Here is a 16,897-nt window from a genome sequence, read left to right as displayed (position 1 = left end):
AAGTTGAAGATTCAGCTTTATTTACACTGTCTAAAAGACAAAATTGATATGGGCCCCGAAGAATTCTGGTTTCACACGGTGGCTACGCATACACACTGTATATAATTATTCTGATGTAGAACACAGTAATTACTAAACTCGGCTACGTCTTGTTTTACTGCATTTAAGAAACTCACTCTTCATAACAAGTTGAAAATAAGAACAAATCAGACTGTCAATGCATGAAATTTTCATGGCTCTTCAATTTACATTTCACATATTCCTTGCAACAAGACTTTCTATTACACTATTCTCCTTTTTCCTAGCATAATTAAATTAAAAAAGTAATTGGATGGTGCTGCAATGTCTTAATCACATAGACAAACAGTTTTACAACAGCTTACACCATTTGCCACATGGGGCAATGTCCTGATTGCACCAGGCTCAAAACACGGGAGATCACGTAGTGGCTAGCAGGCAACGCACTGTGCCTTTGCAGCCTGGCTGTGAAAGTGGAGGAAGCCAGCCCCAGACCCTCTTGATCAGTAGCGTCGTGTCTGAAAGCTCCACTAACTAAAACTGGCCAAAACAACTGGCCGAAACTGGCCAAAGCTCCATTAACTACAACTGGCCAAAACTGGCCAACAAAGAGGAGGCTTCTGTGGCTGAATTTTACTAAAATGCCTAATTTTGATGTCAACAGTAAACTTGACAATCCACTCTCAGAATCAACTACTTAGAGCCATACTCTGTGACTTCAAAATGAAGGCCAGGCATACTATGAGATTTAAAGAGAGACAAAGGAGAACCAACTATACAGTGAGGGAAATCTCCTTCAAGGAATCTGTTTCAAAATGTATGTGCAATTCCAGAAATTTATCTATGTTTTATATTTGGGGTTTTATCCTGCTTAGCTGGGCGTTATTTCTGGATCTCTAATACTACCTGAAAACTCAAAATTAATTATCCATTTCATTAAATTCACTTTAATTTTCCAGTTGAACACTGAAATGCAGAATGTGCAGACAATGATTAGTGATGGCTCCTAACATACTGTTGGTATATTACTTGTAAGCAGACACACCTGCAATTTCCAAGCAAGAAAATTTATGTGTAAGTGTGATTATTCAAATGGCCATTAGTAAATTCTGAAACCACTATATAGTTCAGGAGCTGATGCTGGGGGGAAAAAAACTGATGTTGTTCATCCTAAACTCTATATAAATCTTATATAGAAGATACAGAAGTGGGTTTAACCCAGGTATTTCAGGCCACTTTCAGGAAGGAAGACAAGATGAGAATCAATACAGTCATACACTGAACTGCTTCAAAAGTAGGGCCTTGTTCTAGTTGAACCAGAAAGACCCAAGGATTGTGCCAATCTGCTCAGCAAACAGGAGCCTTCAGAAGGCCAGGAAAGTCACTAGTCATCAATTTCAAATGGGAAAGTTACAGATGATAAAATCAACTTCTAGTCCTATATATTAGACAGGTTGCTGTTGTCCAGTATTCAGAACAGCCTCTATCCTGCACTTGATTGGCAGGAAAGGATCAAAGAGTTTCTACTTGGATGGGAAGGATGAGCTACAGTGGTCACTGGAGTAAGGAGTCACAATGCAGTTGAAGGGGAAGGATAGTTGGTGAACAACAGCATCCAAACACCACCAGTCATGGAACAACAGAAGCTTTGTGGTGGTGATCATCCTAGATGCCTTAGAAGTATGACTTAGTATGACTTAGTCCCACGGATGTCCAGATCAGCTACTGTATAAAAAGGCATTCACTAATAAATGCTTTGCAGGACTCCAAGGCTGTTGTCAAGGCAAGAACACCTTGGATACTTGAAAATAAATTTATGTAGGACTTAGGCCCTGGAGCATCAATAGTGGAAGAACAGGCTGCCTTTAAGGCCTGCTCAAAATGTAACCTTCAGAATGAAGATTAATCTTCTTGAGCCAGGGTTTTGCAGCTCTGACTGTCAGCAGGACTCTCCAACACAGCCCTCTCCAAGGCAAAGAAGGCAAGGCTGAAGGCATCCTGTGGTGGGAAGTATGCTACCACTGGGAGCATTTACGAAAAGGGCTTTGAGGCCCATGCCGTTTAGCCAGTGATGATATCCACCAAGGGACAACTTCTACCCTTCTTCTCTTTGTTGTTTTTTTTGCCCTTTGCAACAGACAAAGGAGGCAGAAACAAGGCAAATATGACAATGATAGAAGAGAGAAACTACTGAGATGATAGCAAACAGAGGTGGTCAGCGAGAGCCATGCAAGGTCAGGGGTGATCAGCATAGAAAGCAGAATGTCTGCCTAAAATCTAAGCTCTGGAAGATCCAAACAGAGTTCAGTGCTGGGGGAGAAGCTCTGAATCACAGAGGGGATCATGAACCAAACATTCTGGACTCCGAAATCCCTTTGGAGTTGGGCAACCTGCAATCATTTCTTGCCTCAGACCAACCTGATACAGCTCTGAAACTTCCCTGCTAGAGATCAGTTTAGTGGTCTTTCCATCCACTGCTGCTTGCCTTGTTAGAGAACAGTGGCAACGGAACCAAAAAGGGGGTGTCAGATCTAGACCTCAGATGGAGATGAAATTACCAAGTGGCTTACGTGCTTACTTTTTTTGAAATATCCAGTGAACTTAATTCCTTCATGCCAAGCTGCTGTTAGAGATACTAGGACTGAGGCTCTCTCTGCTTTCAGATAGAATGGGTCCTCACTTGACAATTACTTGAGTAACCGAACATACTTCATACTTTCTGGGACAAGCTCCCTTTCTCTAGCAGCGCCTGCCCTTTGGAATGAGGTTCCCCCCCGAGATCCAGACGGCCCCCACTCTGCTGTTGAAGAGCCATGAAGACCTGGCTCTTCACCCAGGCCTTTGGCGAGGGAGAGGAGGCTACTCGCTTCATCACGCTTGCATATTTTATTGTTCTCCTTTATATTTTATTGTCATTTCTTTGTTTGATTGCCGTGAGCCACCCAGAGTCGTTGAGAGTTGAGTGGCATAAAGTTTAATAAATTATTATAATTATATTCTTTGTGGAATATAGAATATTTATCTTCAGACATCATTTCAAGCCATGTTCAAAGAAGCTGTCTAAACTGAGGTGCCAATGATTTGCAACTTCTCAGCAAACAACTTTTTTATTGTTCCAATGATAAATTGCTCATGATCTGGTATTACTTGACGTACATCGCTTCGCTGGATTTTGTAGAAGAGCAGTTTGGAAATGTTTTAAGTAACTAACTAAACCGCTTATATAATAAATAAATAAAGTACTCACAGACCAGGATTTGTGCTGATTGATGTCGTTTGAACTTGCAAACTATAGTTATGAGCAAAGCTTTGTCTCTACGGACCCCTCCACTTAAGCACAGGAATACGAAGCAGATTAAAATCCACAAGTAAATCAAAGCCATGGTTAACAACTTGATATATGAACCAAGCCATGGAAAAGTAACATTTCAAACAGCTTTCAGATTATGCAGGGTAGGAAACAAACATTCATTCAAAGAGAAAAATTAGTTTCCTTGCAATTGTGGAGACGGGATATTATGTGCCTAACCATCGTCCAGCAAAATTAACACATTAATATGCTTCTACTTTAGAGAAACTAAGCCCCAGATTTATGAGGAACCTTTCAAAAAAACATAAATTCAATGAGGTAAATTCCATAACAAAGTTAATGAGTAATTCTAGTAATATTTAATGCATCGGTTAAGTAAAGAATAGCTGGGACACTCTGTGCAACCTGAAGACAAACAGAATCTCAGAAAAACCTTTATCATGCAATTATTCACTCAGTCAAAGCATTACCTTTTAAATTCAGATATCAGCAGCTGAAGGTGTCAGATTTAATGATTGACAATGTACAGTTCTTGCATGGAAAACAAAACAATCAAAGGTGTGTTTCTACGGCGCTTAATGTTCTGACGTACAGTATCTCTTTCTGGAGAGTGACACCGATAGGACAAAAATTCAGATTCTGGCCCATCCTTAGTTTCAAATCTCTCCCTGCCGAACCCGAAAAAGAGGCAGGCGGACTTGATGTTCTTGTTTTTTAGAAAGAAGCCACCCATAGGTGAAGGAAATGGATAATCACTCGGTCATCACCACACCGATCTATAGGGGCTCTGGGCGCATCTGGGGAGGGAAGCCTCTCTGAAGGCTTGGAATCCTAAAACTGGTAAACAGAATCTGTGGAGCAGATAAAATTTTAAATGGCACAATGCAATTAAAGCTGAATTCAATTTCAGCACACCCCTGTCCATCTGTCAGAGCGAAACAAAAGCTGAGAAGCTCCATTATTACTGAGTCCCTGCTCTTGTTAATTTGCTCGCTGAGAGATTTCAGTTTCTAGGAAGTGCACAAATTAGTGTTCAGCCAGAGCTCGATCCTGAGGAACGTAGAAGCAGATGGTGGAAATCTGCCCTAATCAAGTGGCTAAAGCTTTTTTCCTCCCGCCTGATTAAGGTATTTTAATCTTTCCCCATTGCCTGTTTTAAAACAAATATTCAGCATGGCTTTAATGTTCATTTGTAATAAGTGGAAATAAAACTGTTTTTCTACACAGAGAAATAATTGCTTGTCTTTTCCTTCTTATTCCAACCAAAATGCAACAAGAATATCCGCTCTGATGAATTATCTTACTTCCCCCCCACCCCCCGGTGGGGCTGTATTTCAATCTGAAATGCATTTGGCTTTAGCTTATAGACCCAACGGAAACACTACTGAATCTTTTTTTATCGTAATAGAAGTAAGTACAAGTGTCTTCAAAAACTGTTTTCCGCTGCAGTTGTAGATCCACTTATCCGAAAGTAATTGCCAGTAAATTCAGCAGGACTTAACATGTGTAGGATTAAGCAGTTAGTCTTGAAGGAAAGAACAGCTACATCATATATTGCACAAAAGAGCAGAAAAGATAAGTTGATAGGTATCCATTGAAATGATTTCTAGGGTATATACCACAATATCAGTCTTCCCAGTATTCAGCATTTGGAAAATAAGGAATCGTTTGGAAATACTGGGTATTGCAGAATGGGAAAGAATGTGATTCAGGCTTAGAACTGTTGCTGCGAGGCTTAGTCCAGTCAGTTAAAAACTAACAGTATTTACATTATAAACCTACAGTCCTTGTTTAATGGAACTTATTCCTACCTGAGATCGCTCAGAAGTGTAACTGTAAATGGATTATAACATAATAGGGTAAACATGCCTAGATAAAATTTTGTACATTGGTCGGTTACATTTATGTGAATTCAGTCAATGCAAACTACAATACCTTTCTGAAAAGGAATTAGAGCTGAGAAATCAGCTCATTGACACTAGAATAGATTAGACCCTGATTTAAGTAACCATTGATTTAGGACCAGCAGGTGAAAACCCCAAAGGTTATGAAGGTCAAACAGAAACACTAAGGGTTGGGATAGTATAAGCTCAGAGTAGAAGCTGTAATTCTGGTTTAAAACTTACCTCGGGTTGGAACTCAACAGCTGGCGTCAGTAAATCTGTATAGACTTTATTGCACCATTGTAATATGAAAGAAAACAGTGATTTACTATACACCGTTGTCATAAGGGAATGCAAAGGAAGGCCAAGGATGGTACAATAAATTTAACTGTAACTTTTATAACAAATTGTATATGATAAGTTTATCTGGAAGTTGTCAAGGCCAAATCAAATCTATTACTCTGGAAGAATCCTGTTTGGTCTGCTGTTTTAATACAGGGGGATTTTGACCTCCTTCACAGGCTGTTGAAAAAGTTTATGAAAGAGATGGAATTTTCTCCTGTTTCATACTGTTAGACACTTAGATCTCCCACCTGAAGGAAAAAGAGGGGTAGAAATATTGTTGATGAAGATGAGAATTAAGTAAGAATTAAGTAAGAATTGGAAGGGAGCCTAAGTTTGTATTATAAACAAAAAGATAATTATAATTTGAAAGGTGATTCTTCTGCATTTTAACCCATAATATCATAATCTGTGGATCTGCACCAAGCTACAAAGGCATCATCATGAAGGGAAAAGACCATGATTAACTACTATCCTGAACAAACTCCATCACCCACCATGTTTGGCCGCAAGATACCTGAAATAAAATGCAGCAAGTCAAACACACACCAAAATTGGAGATGGCATGTATGGAGTTCCAAACTGAAAAACACTACCCTTTATACCTTTGTAAGGCAGGTTAAGCAATGTTGAAAACACTGACTCTAGAGAATACTTACTCTAGAGAAGCCCTATTTTAGTCTTAATGGCTTCCAAGGGAGTGTCATAACTCCTGTTTCTCCATCTTCAAAGTGACTGAACATCCTTACATTCAAATTAAGCTTTTTCTCTCAACCTGGTCCCCAGTTTTACTTGGTTACCTAGAGACACTACGAGACAAAATTGAAGGACAAGCTAGTTGCCTTCTTTGGTGCTTCAGAATCTGATAGTATTCCATTTTGAATTTTTGGATGGCTTCATCTGTCTTTCAAGACATGCAAAATCAAATTTGCTTTCTAGTGACTACACTGACAGCTAAGCATTAGTAGAAAATGTTTATGCAAATTAAAATACCATTTTTTTTCACTGATCAATGTTTTCTCTCTCCCAGACCCTTTCTTTGATCCTGTTTTCCAAAAAAGTTGGAAAAAATGAAAACTTTGGAAAGAGTAAAAAACCGCTTCAACGAAGTGTTTTCTTTAGAAGAGTGAATGCAATAATACAAGGTATTTAGATAGATGGTTGTCCTTGATTCCCCCAAGTTGTGTTCCATTCTACGTACTGTCTCAGAGCACTGATGGGCCATGAACTTCAGTTCTCCTGAATCTGGGGGGCTTAGCTAATGACTTTTGCTTATGGCTTTTAATGGCTTGGTGGATCTGCTGTTGACTAAGTGAAACAAGTTAACTTAGACCAGTAAAAGATGGCATAAAATTTAATATTGCATACATTCCAATTATCCTCAATTCCCCCCACTCCAAAATTGCCAGAAATTCTACATTTTTACTTTTTTACTAGTTTTTTTTTTTTTTTTTACATTTTTACTAGCTTCAGAAAATGCATCATTGTATTCTTTGGGTAATAATTTGTCTGCACTGTCTAGAGTAAATGGAAAACTATTACATGGTTGTATGAGTAGAAGGCGTACATTTCCTTTGGTGGATCTTAAAATCATGGAACTAAAAAAAAAAATGGGGCTACTGGAGACAAAAGCAAACATATGCATTTCTTAATGTTTGCATTTAACAAGTTTATGCCTCCCAGAATTATTTAGTGCGAAGAAGAGATAGAAAACGAACCAACAGTTATACAATATATTAATGCCAACAGCCTCTCGGCTTTGTAAATGGCATTGTGATAATCCACATTTGATTAAAAAGTAAAGCTACTATGATTTTATTATAGAAAAGTAAGTATGATGATAGAACAAAGGGATTAAAAATAAATTGTACATGTTTTAATTTGTCTTGGAGAGAGGATTATTTTCATTTGTTAGGGAAAAATTACCAGATTTCAACCGTATAAAGATGGGGTCATATATCTTATTCTAAATACTTATGAAAACATCAAGAAGAGAAGGATGGAAGATATGTAAACTATGATCCAGCATACTTCTTAATTACTTTCTGTCTCATGCTTTCCCCAGAAGCTCAAGAAAACATATTTTTATTTAATCAACTAGGCTTCCAAGGCAAAGTCTTGTTTCAAAAAGAGCTGGCCGGCAAACTCTCTGGGGGTATCAAGTTCAAAGTTCTCTCGCTTTTTCCTCACAACACAACCCTGTGAGTAGGTTGGGCTGAGAGAAAGTGCCTGGCAGGAAGTGTTTCCATGGCTAAGGGGGAACTGTAACCTGAAATGGAACCCCAGCAACCAGCATTCCCAATCTCTCACTCTTCATTTTCCAAAACAAACAATGGCTGGCATCAATCTCTTCAAACATGGCTTGCAAAGGTGGTTCTAAGGATGGTTGCAAACTAGTTAGCTCTACAAGAAGTGTGGTATTTGCATGGAAATGGGAAGGAGAAGGGGAAATGAACATGAAAGTAAAAACCTTCACGTTGATGTATCTTAGGCTGGATAGAATTAGCAGGAGGACATTCCTCAAGAAGAAGGTCATGTCTGCCTTCAGCCATCTGTTCCTAAGGTCTCCTGTTCTTGTCCTATTTCCCCACAGCCACTGGTGATCCCTGGTTTTAAATGAATCGACAAATGCATCCCTTTGCATGAGGTCTTCTGCATCTGGAACTTGAGCAACTGAATTCTGAACTGATTTTCTTCCTACCGTTTTAAGACTGTGGTGCTGAGAATTCTATTCATTAGCAATTGCATTGGTACTTGCCATTTCAGAAATTTTACATGCTGTTCTATGAAAGCTGAATTTTATTTTGCAAGTAATAGTGAGGGCCAACATTCTAAATATATATACTGAGAGAGAGTGAGAGAGAGAGAAATATATGGATACACACACATAAACTTCTCCATTAACAGCTGAATTGGCAAAATTTGCAATACAAAAAATAAATCTGTATTTTATATCCAAACAGTCCTTCTATTTCCAGGAACTGTTTACAGGAGAAGAGCATCTGAATGACACATGAAAGGGATTACTTATCTAACACTAATCTCCCTGTTGAACATAAATGAAAATTCTCCCTAGTTTCTGGAATCTCTACAACAGAGATACACATTTCTGGTATACACAACAGGTAGCAAGGCATGATACAAAACTGATTTTTAACTTCCCAATAATATTTTGTTGAATTGTTTTAAAAGCCCTATTCAGGGTTTTTGTTTTGTTTTTTAAAAGGCAGAGGGGAACAGTGAGGATCCTAAGGGGACTGTGTGCATTCATTATCTGAATGTAAAAACATTTGGGAAGGATAATTTTTCTGTGTTGAGTTGAGGACAGTTTTTCTTAGTGAAATTCTCACAGAAACAGATCAAGAGACACTTCAGAAATCAGCAAATAATACGTGGGGGTTAGTTATTAATAGGAATAAGTTGTATCCTAATGAACCCCATTCAACCTTTTTATTTGTTAGTCTAGTATTTCTAATATTAGTAAGTTATTATTTAGTGCCCCAAAGAAATGCCTCGTTTTCAGTAACAGCAGTAGTGCAACCTTCAGCAAGGCATGCAATAATCAATCAGTACAAAATATAATGAAAAATGATACCAGAAATTCAACCCCGAATTACAAGTCCTTGCACAAAAAAAATTACAAAAGCATTACTATCTAATAAAGGATATCCAGTTTACAATCATCAAAACAACAAAGCCAGTTGAACTTGCAATCCCATATAATCACAAAATTGTCAATAAAGTGCTTTGATCAAATGGAAATCCATAAAATAATTAAACTTAAGAGTCTACATGTTACCTGCATGGCTAAGGATCAAATCTTACAGCTTTGGTCAGCTTTTACAACTACCCCCACACCAAACTAAACATGTTTTCCAAAGTTTGTTAACCATGTTAAAACTGAAGAGTTTTCAGGAACTCATCCCACAGTCTGGGGGCCAAGTCCTGATATGTTAGCCATGAAGAAGCACAGCTAAATACACCTAACAGGTTCTAACAAATGTGGTTAACAGCTAGTGACTGTTTGGGGACATCCTTCAGTAGGATCTGGGATGGACTCAAAAGGCTTTAATGATGGGAGAATGTGTTTCATCTCTCTACCCCCCATCAGACAAGGAAAAGGAACAAGTGAAATCTGGATGCATTACAGGAAGATCTATCACGACTGGACCTAGGCTAAATTGAAGGGGAAAAGCTGACCCAGCTCTCTGCAAGCAATCCTACAGTATTTGGCTTCACCTAGAGATCTTACACTTACATCAGCATGTAAACTTTGTGCCACAAAAAACGACATCTGTCCAAGTGTTCCAAGGAAACTGGACCTCAAGGAAGCACCAGAACGCCCGCAAACTTTTTTTGCTCAGAATACAGGATAACACAGGGAGAACAATGTCCTTTTCCTGACCATTTGCAAAAATGTCATTCACCCTTTATCTGACCCCAGGGGGATTTTCAGAGAAAGGTGAGGAGGCTAGGATCCAAATAAGACTAATTATCTAAAAGTGAAAATGCAACCTGAGAAAAGACTTACAAGGAATGTAAACTATGTGGGGAGGGAGGCCTGAAGGTGTCAATCAATAACAAAATGCAAACTGTCAAGGTTGCTTTGCTAACAAACTGTCACATCAACAATATGCAGTTAATGACTACAAATTAACTGTATACCAGATGCTTGACACTTTGTTATGACACTTAGCAAGCTAGTTGACATTTGGGGGATCAAAGCTTCATTAATTACACTTTGTATAACATGCACAACCTTTATGCTAATGTCCAAACATTCCTTAAAGTGAGGCTGTACAAGGGGCAAAGCTAGCTTTTCAAACCGAGAAACATTTTCAGAGGTAACGTTTCTTGCTAAATCTAAGGGTGATGACTCTGTTCAATCCTTGAGACTGAAACAAATTTTCCTTTTAAGTTAATGCCCTGCATGAATAGTATTTGAGCTATCACCAAAAGGTATTGGAAACGGTGCACCAAACAGGCAATATCTTGTTTATTGATACTGCATTGTGTTCTTTATCTTGTTGTGGTTTGTTTGATATTGTGAGCTGCCCAAAGTCATTTTGGAGTTGCGTGACACCTAAATCCGATAAAATAAATGAATAAATAAATAACGAGGCAGAGACCAGTTTTGGATTAGAACTTGGCCTCAACTTTGTTCTATCACAAGCACAGCTGTGTCAATATTTGGAAGGGGTACTGAAAGCATCCTTTTTTACCTGTAAACGTCTCCAAGGAGATAAGCTACCTGTTTGTGCAGCATTTGGCTGGAATTTGAGACTTGATCCTTTCCGTCTTTGAAAGGATGGGTTCCATTCGCCTACTAACCCAACAATTTCCCAACACTTGGTAGATAGTTCCCCGCTATCCTTCTTGTTAAATTGTCTTTGTTTCTCTCTTTCCTGTAAGTTGTGACAATGATGCATTATGGCTAGTGATGTCTCTAGCCATAAGAAGTAAACCCATTTTGGAAAGCAAAATAGATCCTTGTCCTCCAGCCATGAAAAGAGCCTTCAAAGAGAGAACCATAGTATGCTCCAGGGAATGTTAAAAGATGTTGCAATCAAGTACTGTCAATTGTTTTTGTACACACCCAAAGTCGTTTTTGAATTTCGGAGCCTTACCAATCCAATAAATAAATAAATAAATAAATAAAGAGAGTCAACTGAACCAGAGCCCAGGTCGTAATCCCTGCTTTCCATCTTCTGAAAGACTAACCTTCTCCCAAAATTTCAGAACTTTAGCTTCAGTCTTTGGAGGTTCCTGGAAGTCCACATTCTTGACAACACAAAGAAAGACTTTTGCTCAAAAGGTGCATTTACAAGAGACCTAAAGTTCCACAGTTAGAAAGTAAGATTCTTAAGTGGTTTTAAAGATCTCTAGATCATGTTCTAGCGAGCAGTATTTTCCCACAAAAAGGCAGCTAATTTCTTTGCATCAAGCCAGCCCAAGTATGGAGGGAAGAGCTGAACAGTTCTCTGTCTATCCTTCCCATTAAGTCCCTACTTCCCTCATCAGAAAGTCCCTATTTTATGACAGCTACCACCAGCAGAAGCATTGCCAGCATTCGGGTGGACATCCCAAAGTTTTACAACTGCAGGGGCTTTCATTTAACATAGGCAGAGGTTGACCATCCTCAATGGTATTGTCCGTCCAGTAGAAAATTAAAACAGAGGTCTTCTGGGTGGCTTTTTAAGCTTCCTAACCCTAATTCATTGAGGCCAAATATATGTTTGAAGTGTTTTAGTTTTTATAAATGTTCTCTTATTTTATTATGGACACTTTTATGCTTATATAGCTTCTAATTAACTTTCTACCCTGCCTAAAGTATCTTGATTGTAATGGTTCTGAAATCTAATAAATAAGCTAGAGAATGTTTATTTGAACTTCTTTAAAGATCAGAATATTTTGGCACCAATTACAATGCAAATTCAATCACTGTATTGCCTTTTTATCATTGTTTTAGAACTGTTAATTTCAGTGCTATATAACTAGATGAATGCCTCCCAATTTACTCTTAGAATAAATATTACTATTTATTCCACACTGAATTTAATTTGGTTTAGAAATTTAAAATTATGTACTATTAACTCTGTAGGTTTGGCAAGAGAAGAACTGGATGCATTAGAGACAAACTACTAATTCCAGAAATACGTGTTCAGAATAATGTGGATTTTCCCTCCATTAGAATTCATTTGCCTAACACCCAGTTTTTAAAGACAGCTCTATTTTAGTTCTCTAAAGTATGAAAATGACATAAGCTCAATCAAATCTGAATCTGAAATTAACCTGTCATTTTCAGACACCACTTTTTAGAGGTGAATAAAAAACCAGATCACTCTTTAAAAGACTTGCTATTGGAAAGCTGCCTAATAATCTATGAGGTCTGTAAGATTTGACAACAAGCTGGTTGTTTATATCATTAATGAAATGACTCGTCCGCAACAGAATTGAACTCATGGCAATTCCTTCCTCAAGAAAAGCAACCTTATATTTTCTGCCCTGTTCAGAATGGTGTTTAAAAAACCTTGCAAATAATTAAGCAGGGAATTTATAGGGAATTTACATCCATATTATACTAATGTGTAGGGATGTGATGGTCCCAACACTAAGAACAGTGGAGTGGCACTTAGATTGAAAATGTTAAGAAATGTCTTTGTTCAGCGCACATATAGATGTTTGTCTACATACAGAGTTATATCCGTATGGTGCATATTCTCTGGTCGCAATCCCACCAGACTATAAGTAATGCCCAGCTAGATCAAAAACAGATATTCAAGAACATACTGAAAGCTATATGTATCCATCAAAACCAGCAGCCACTGATTATTCTCCTGAAATCCATCTAACATCTTCTTTAATTCTATCCAAACTGATGGGAATCAGAAAACCTTTTGATGCTAAACTGGGGGATTCTGTGAAGAATTACTTCCATCTGATCTGAATCTCCACACCTTCAACTTTATTAGATGTCCCAAATTCTAGAATTACAGAAGAAGGCTTCTCCTTATCTACTGTATCTCCTCTACAGGTATAATTCTATATATTTCTATCATGTCACCCATTAATAACCTTTCCGCTAAGCTAAAAAGTTTCCACAATCACTTGGAATTTTTGGAAACAGAATGGCATATCAGCCAAATGAATGAATCAATCAATCACTCATCTTGGTTACCTTCTTCTGGAATTACAATGAAGGGGGACTAGATAGAGAATTCCAGGTATGCCCAAACTATAACTTTATATTAATGTATTATACCAGCATCTCTGACACCTGCTGGAATGGATTTTATTTTTTCAGAGTAGTCATGTGTGGGGTAAATATATTCATCGCACTATCAAACACAAGCCTGTTTTGTAATCAAGTCACCATAATTAGGATGTACTGTATGTCCCAATGGCAAAGACCCTGCTATTCCAGCCAGCATCTAGTGGACAATGGATGACCCTGGGCTGCCATTTTTACTAATTTTGATATGATGTAATTTGATTGGTCTGATTGGTTGGAGTTTGACTGTTGTGTGGGGATATATATATATATATATATATGCTGTTATATTTATTGTAAAGTACTTTGTGTCTCAGAAGAGGGCATTATATAAATATCTATATACTGTAAGTCAATAAATATGTGGTTGTTGTTCTATGCCACATTATTTACAGCAAACTTCATTTGCCATATTAATATCCATTGCTTTTTATGCCAACTATAGTGAATACCTTGACTGTCTAAATGCTTCCAGACCATTTATGAATGAGTTAAAAGTCCACCTTCTATGTAGCCTTCCTTGACTTCAAATTCCCACCAGATTCAATCTCTATCTTGAGAATAATCCCATGGGAAAAGCTTTAAACATGTTAGAAGGGCCTGTGGCTAGCACTGTTCTTGGATAATTCTTTATAGCACTTCACTGCAAGAACGATTCATTTGTTGCTATCTTTCCATATTATTTATTACTACAACTTCCCTGCTTCCCCGTTTCCTGAGATTGAGCAGCTCAAAGTACTAATATCAAAAGATTAAAAACTAAATCAATTAACACAACAGTAACCAATCATCCAGATACATCGTCATTCAAGGGAGCATGATCTTACTCATCTGCAAATTACTTACAGAACAGCCATGTTTTTACAGCTCTCTGATAAGCTAGTAAGGAGTTTGTAGTCTCTATATCTGGTGGTAAGCTGTTCAAATCACTGCCAAATTTTCTCACAAGTCTTTGGTGACAGAGACAGGTAAAAGTCTCTGGAGAGTCTAATTCAACGATGCCTATCATATCAAGCTTAAGAAATCTAAGAGGTTAGTAAAACCACACTTACCTTCCCAAAATCATGTTGATTCATCTTGTCCTTGTATGTGCTTGATAATTTCATCTCTAAAGAACACTTATCATAACATTCTTCTGTAACTTACCTGGAACAAAGTAAAGTTTCCCAGCTCTGTCCTGATCGTCTTTCAAAACTGGAATTGTATTGGCTGCTGTCCAGTCCTGATACAGAGGCTAACTTTAAGGACAAGTTAAGATTTCTTTTTCTCAGATCAGCAGTTTTGCATTTTAAGTACTCAAAGGTAGATTAATACTCTGAGTGGTCATTATCTGAAATTATTCTGTTTAAGTTCTAGCTATCAATGAAGTCTTCAAGTTTCTTTCAACATCATCTGTTTCAATTTCTCAGAGTCCAATTCTGAAAATATAAAAAAGTGGCCATAAATTCCCATAGTGCAATCCTCTCCACGGCCCATTGCCTTCTACCTAACAATAAGGTGTAAGTGACCAGAGTTTAATCAGTTTGCCCAGTATTTTGGGTTAGGGTTAGAGTTACATCTTCAAGACTGACACACAGAGCAATGTTTATGCTGATGCCCCTGACATATTTTAAACAAATTTACAACTTAATGATGGTCAGCTACTAAGGAGATCTGTCCCTCAGAGGCCCAGCTTTGATGCAAAAAGGGTTTTAATTTTCATGATTTTAAACTATGCCCTTGGGCATATCTTTGCCACAAAAAAAGTGGTGATGCAATCCTGGGAGGATGCCTGCATACCAGATTCTAAAAGTTGACTCAGTGACATTGGTCAACTCTCAGCCTTTAAACTGGTTCTTACTTGAAGGAAAGGAAAGATCAATGTGATTCTGTAAGGTCAAAGTTCAATTTGTTGTTTGAAAACGGTGCTGTAGCCATTTTCATAAAGATATAGCTATTATACCTGTTTGTAGAAAGTAGAACCTTTTTTCAACTTGTTCTTTTTTTCTATTTTCTCTTTCCCCTTACGTTAGCTTGTTAGTTTATCCGTGGGTACATGGATGCTTGTCAGTCCTATTAAGAGTTGCCTACTGACACCTTAGGGGGAAGAAATTCCACAGAGGACCAAAGTTTTCTGTAATCCGACAAGTGGACTGTTAAGTATAACACCATCAGTGGCCAGTGGCAAAAAGTCGATGCAATCCTTGGTAGGCCTTCCTTGTTCAAAGCAAAATCCTAGCTGATGGATCTGTAGTATTGTAGGATGTAACGACTATAAACACAGGACTATGCACATAAGCTTCCAAGTGTATCAACTCATTAAAAACAGCTGGTATAACAAAGATTTCTATTTTACCCATTTACCTTTTCGAGTCTGAAATGCAGTATAATTTATGCCCAAAGCAAGCAGGCATTTTCCCTGTATTCCTGTTCACAATGCCCCATCTGCTCCTTAAGAACCAAAATTTGGTGAATCAACCAAGTCTGACAGGATTTATCTCAAGCAGGCAGGGTTGATTCTACCAGCATCCGGTATCTGAAGAAGCAAGACAGATAAAGTTGTGGAATTAAATATGGCTTGTAAATGAGCAGAAAAATAATTATGCTTTATTGACCTTCTTCCTACAAATTTAATGCTCTGCAGATCTGAACCAAGAACAGAAAGGAAAATATTTTAAGGCAGAAATAAGAAACTTCTACCAACAATTTTTAGACTTTACCTCGTGAAGCCTTCTTTTTTTAATGAACAAATATTAAATGCCCTTTTTAGCAGCTTAAGTTGTAGACTCGGTTTACTGAAACCACAGATAACCTCAACCATTTTAGAAGATCATCTCAGATTCTAAGCTGTTCCTCCCCTTAAGAACATTTGCAGATGCTTCCAGCCAATTCACTCCTCAGTCTGTACTGTAGCTCTCCTCACCTCCAGAAGAGTAGCTGCCATCATCCCCAAGGGCCTTCCCCAACCCCCAGCACTTAACTTTCAGAGGCTGCAATGGAAGAGATAAAGGGAAAATCCATCTTCTGTGGTCTTGAACTCTGTTCTGTCCACAGAAATCAAGTTAGGATCCAAGCCAACATTAATTTATTCCTATGGCCCTTAACTATCCACTTGCAACAATAGATTAATTCATTCTTCATCCAATCTAAAGTTTACTCATGTTCTGCTTCACAGGTGTTAATAAGGAAGTTATATCAGAATATCACAGGGATGAAATTTTATTTCTGCAATTTACAATATCCCCATGTCAGTAACTTTCACAATGGATTTTCCTGCTCTGATATCTGCAAGGAGATAGACAAAGGATTAAGAGTTGAGTCTGCCAAACACAGCACTTCTTTCCTTCTCAGCCTTTTCTCTGACCTTAGGGCCACCAACAACCTTGCATTAATCTATATAACTAACAGAGGACAGGGTGTTCAAAGCTCAGGCCAACCGAGAGTTATGTGATGGTGGCAACTCTGGTTGACTTTCTACCACAGGTATCTTCATTTGATCAAAGCAATAGATGGGTGTTCATTATGGTGTGGTCCGATCCACAGAGACAAATCAAAATCTGTCTGATTCACAGGTAGAAATGAGCCATCAGGGTG

The 16,897-nt window shown here is 38.0% G+C and overlaps 1 protein-coding gene and 1 long non-coding RNA gene across 5 annotated transcripts in view; both read right to left on the bottom strand.

The window, feature by feature from the left end:
• The window catches only part of DACH1 (dachshund family transcription factor 1), a 304,668-nt gene that overhangs the window by 255,118 nt on the left and 32,653 nt on the right, over window positions 1-16,897 (bottom strand). The window lies entirely within an intron of this gene.
• LOC134498445 (uncharacterized) lies at window positions 6,405-16,399 on the bottom strand. The gene is made up of 4 exons (XR_010068038.1): window positions 16,227-16,399; window positions 15,668-15,839; window positions 14,471-14,742; window positions 6,405-6,630 (listed from the first exon to the last, which is right to left on the bottom strand). It is a non-coding gene; the product is annotated as an uncharacterized LOC134498445 (long non-coding RNA).

This window comes from Candoia aspera, chromosome 5 (assembly GCF_035149785.1).
Source record: "Candoia aspera isolate rCanAsp1 chromosome 5, rCanAsp1.hap2, whole genome shotgun sequence".
NCBI classification, from domain to species: Eukaryota; Metazoa; Chordata; class Lepidosauria; order Squamata; family Boidae; genus Candoia; species Candoia aspera.
This window is presented reverse-complemented; position numbering and strand designations above follow the sequence as displayed.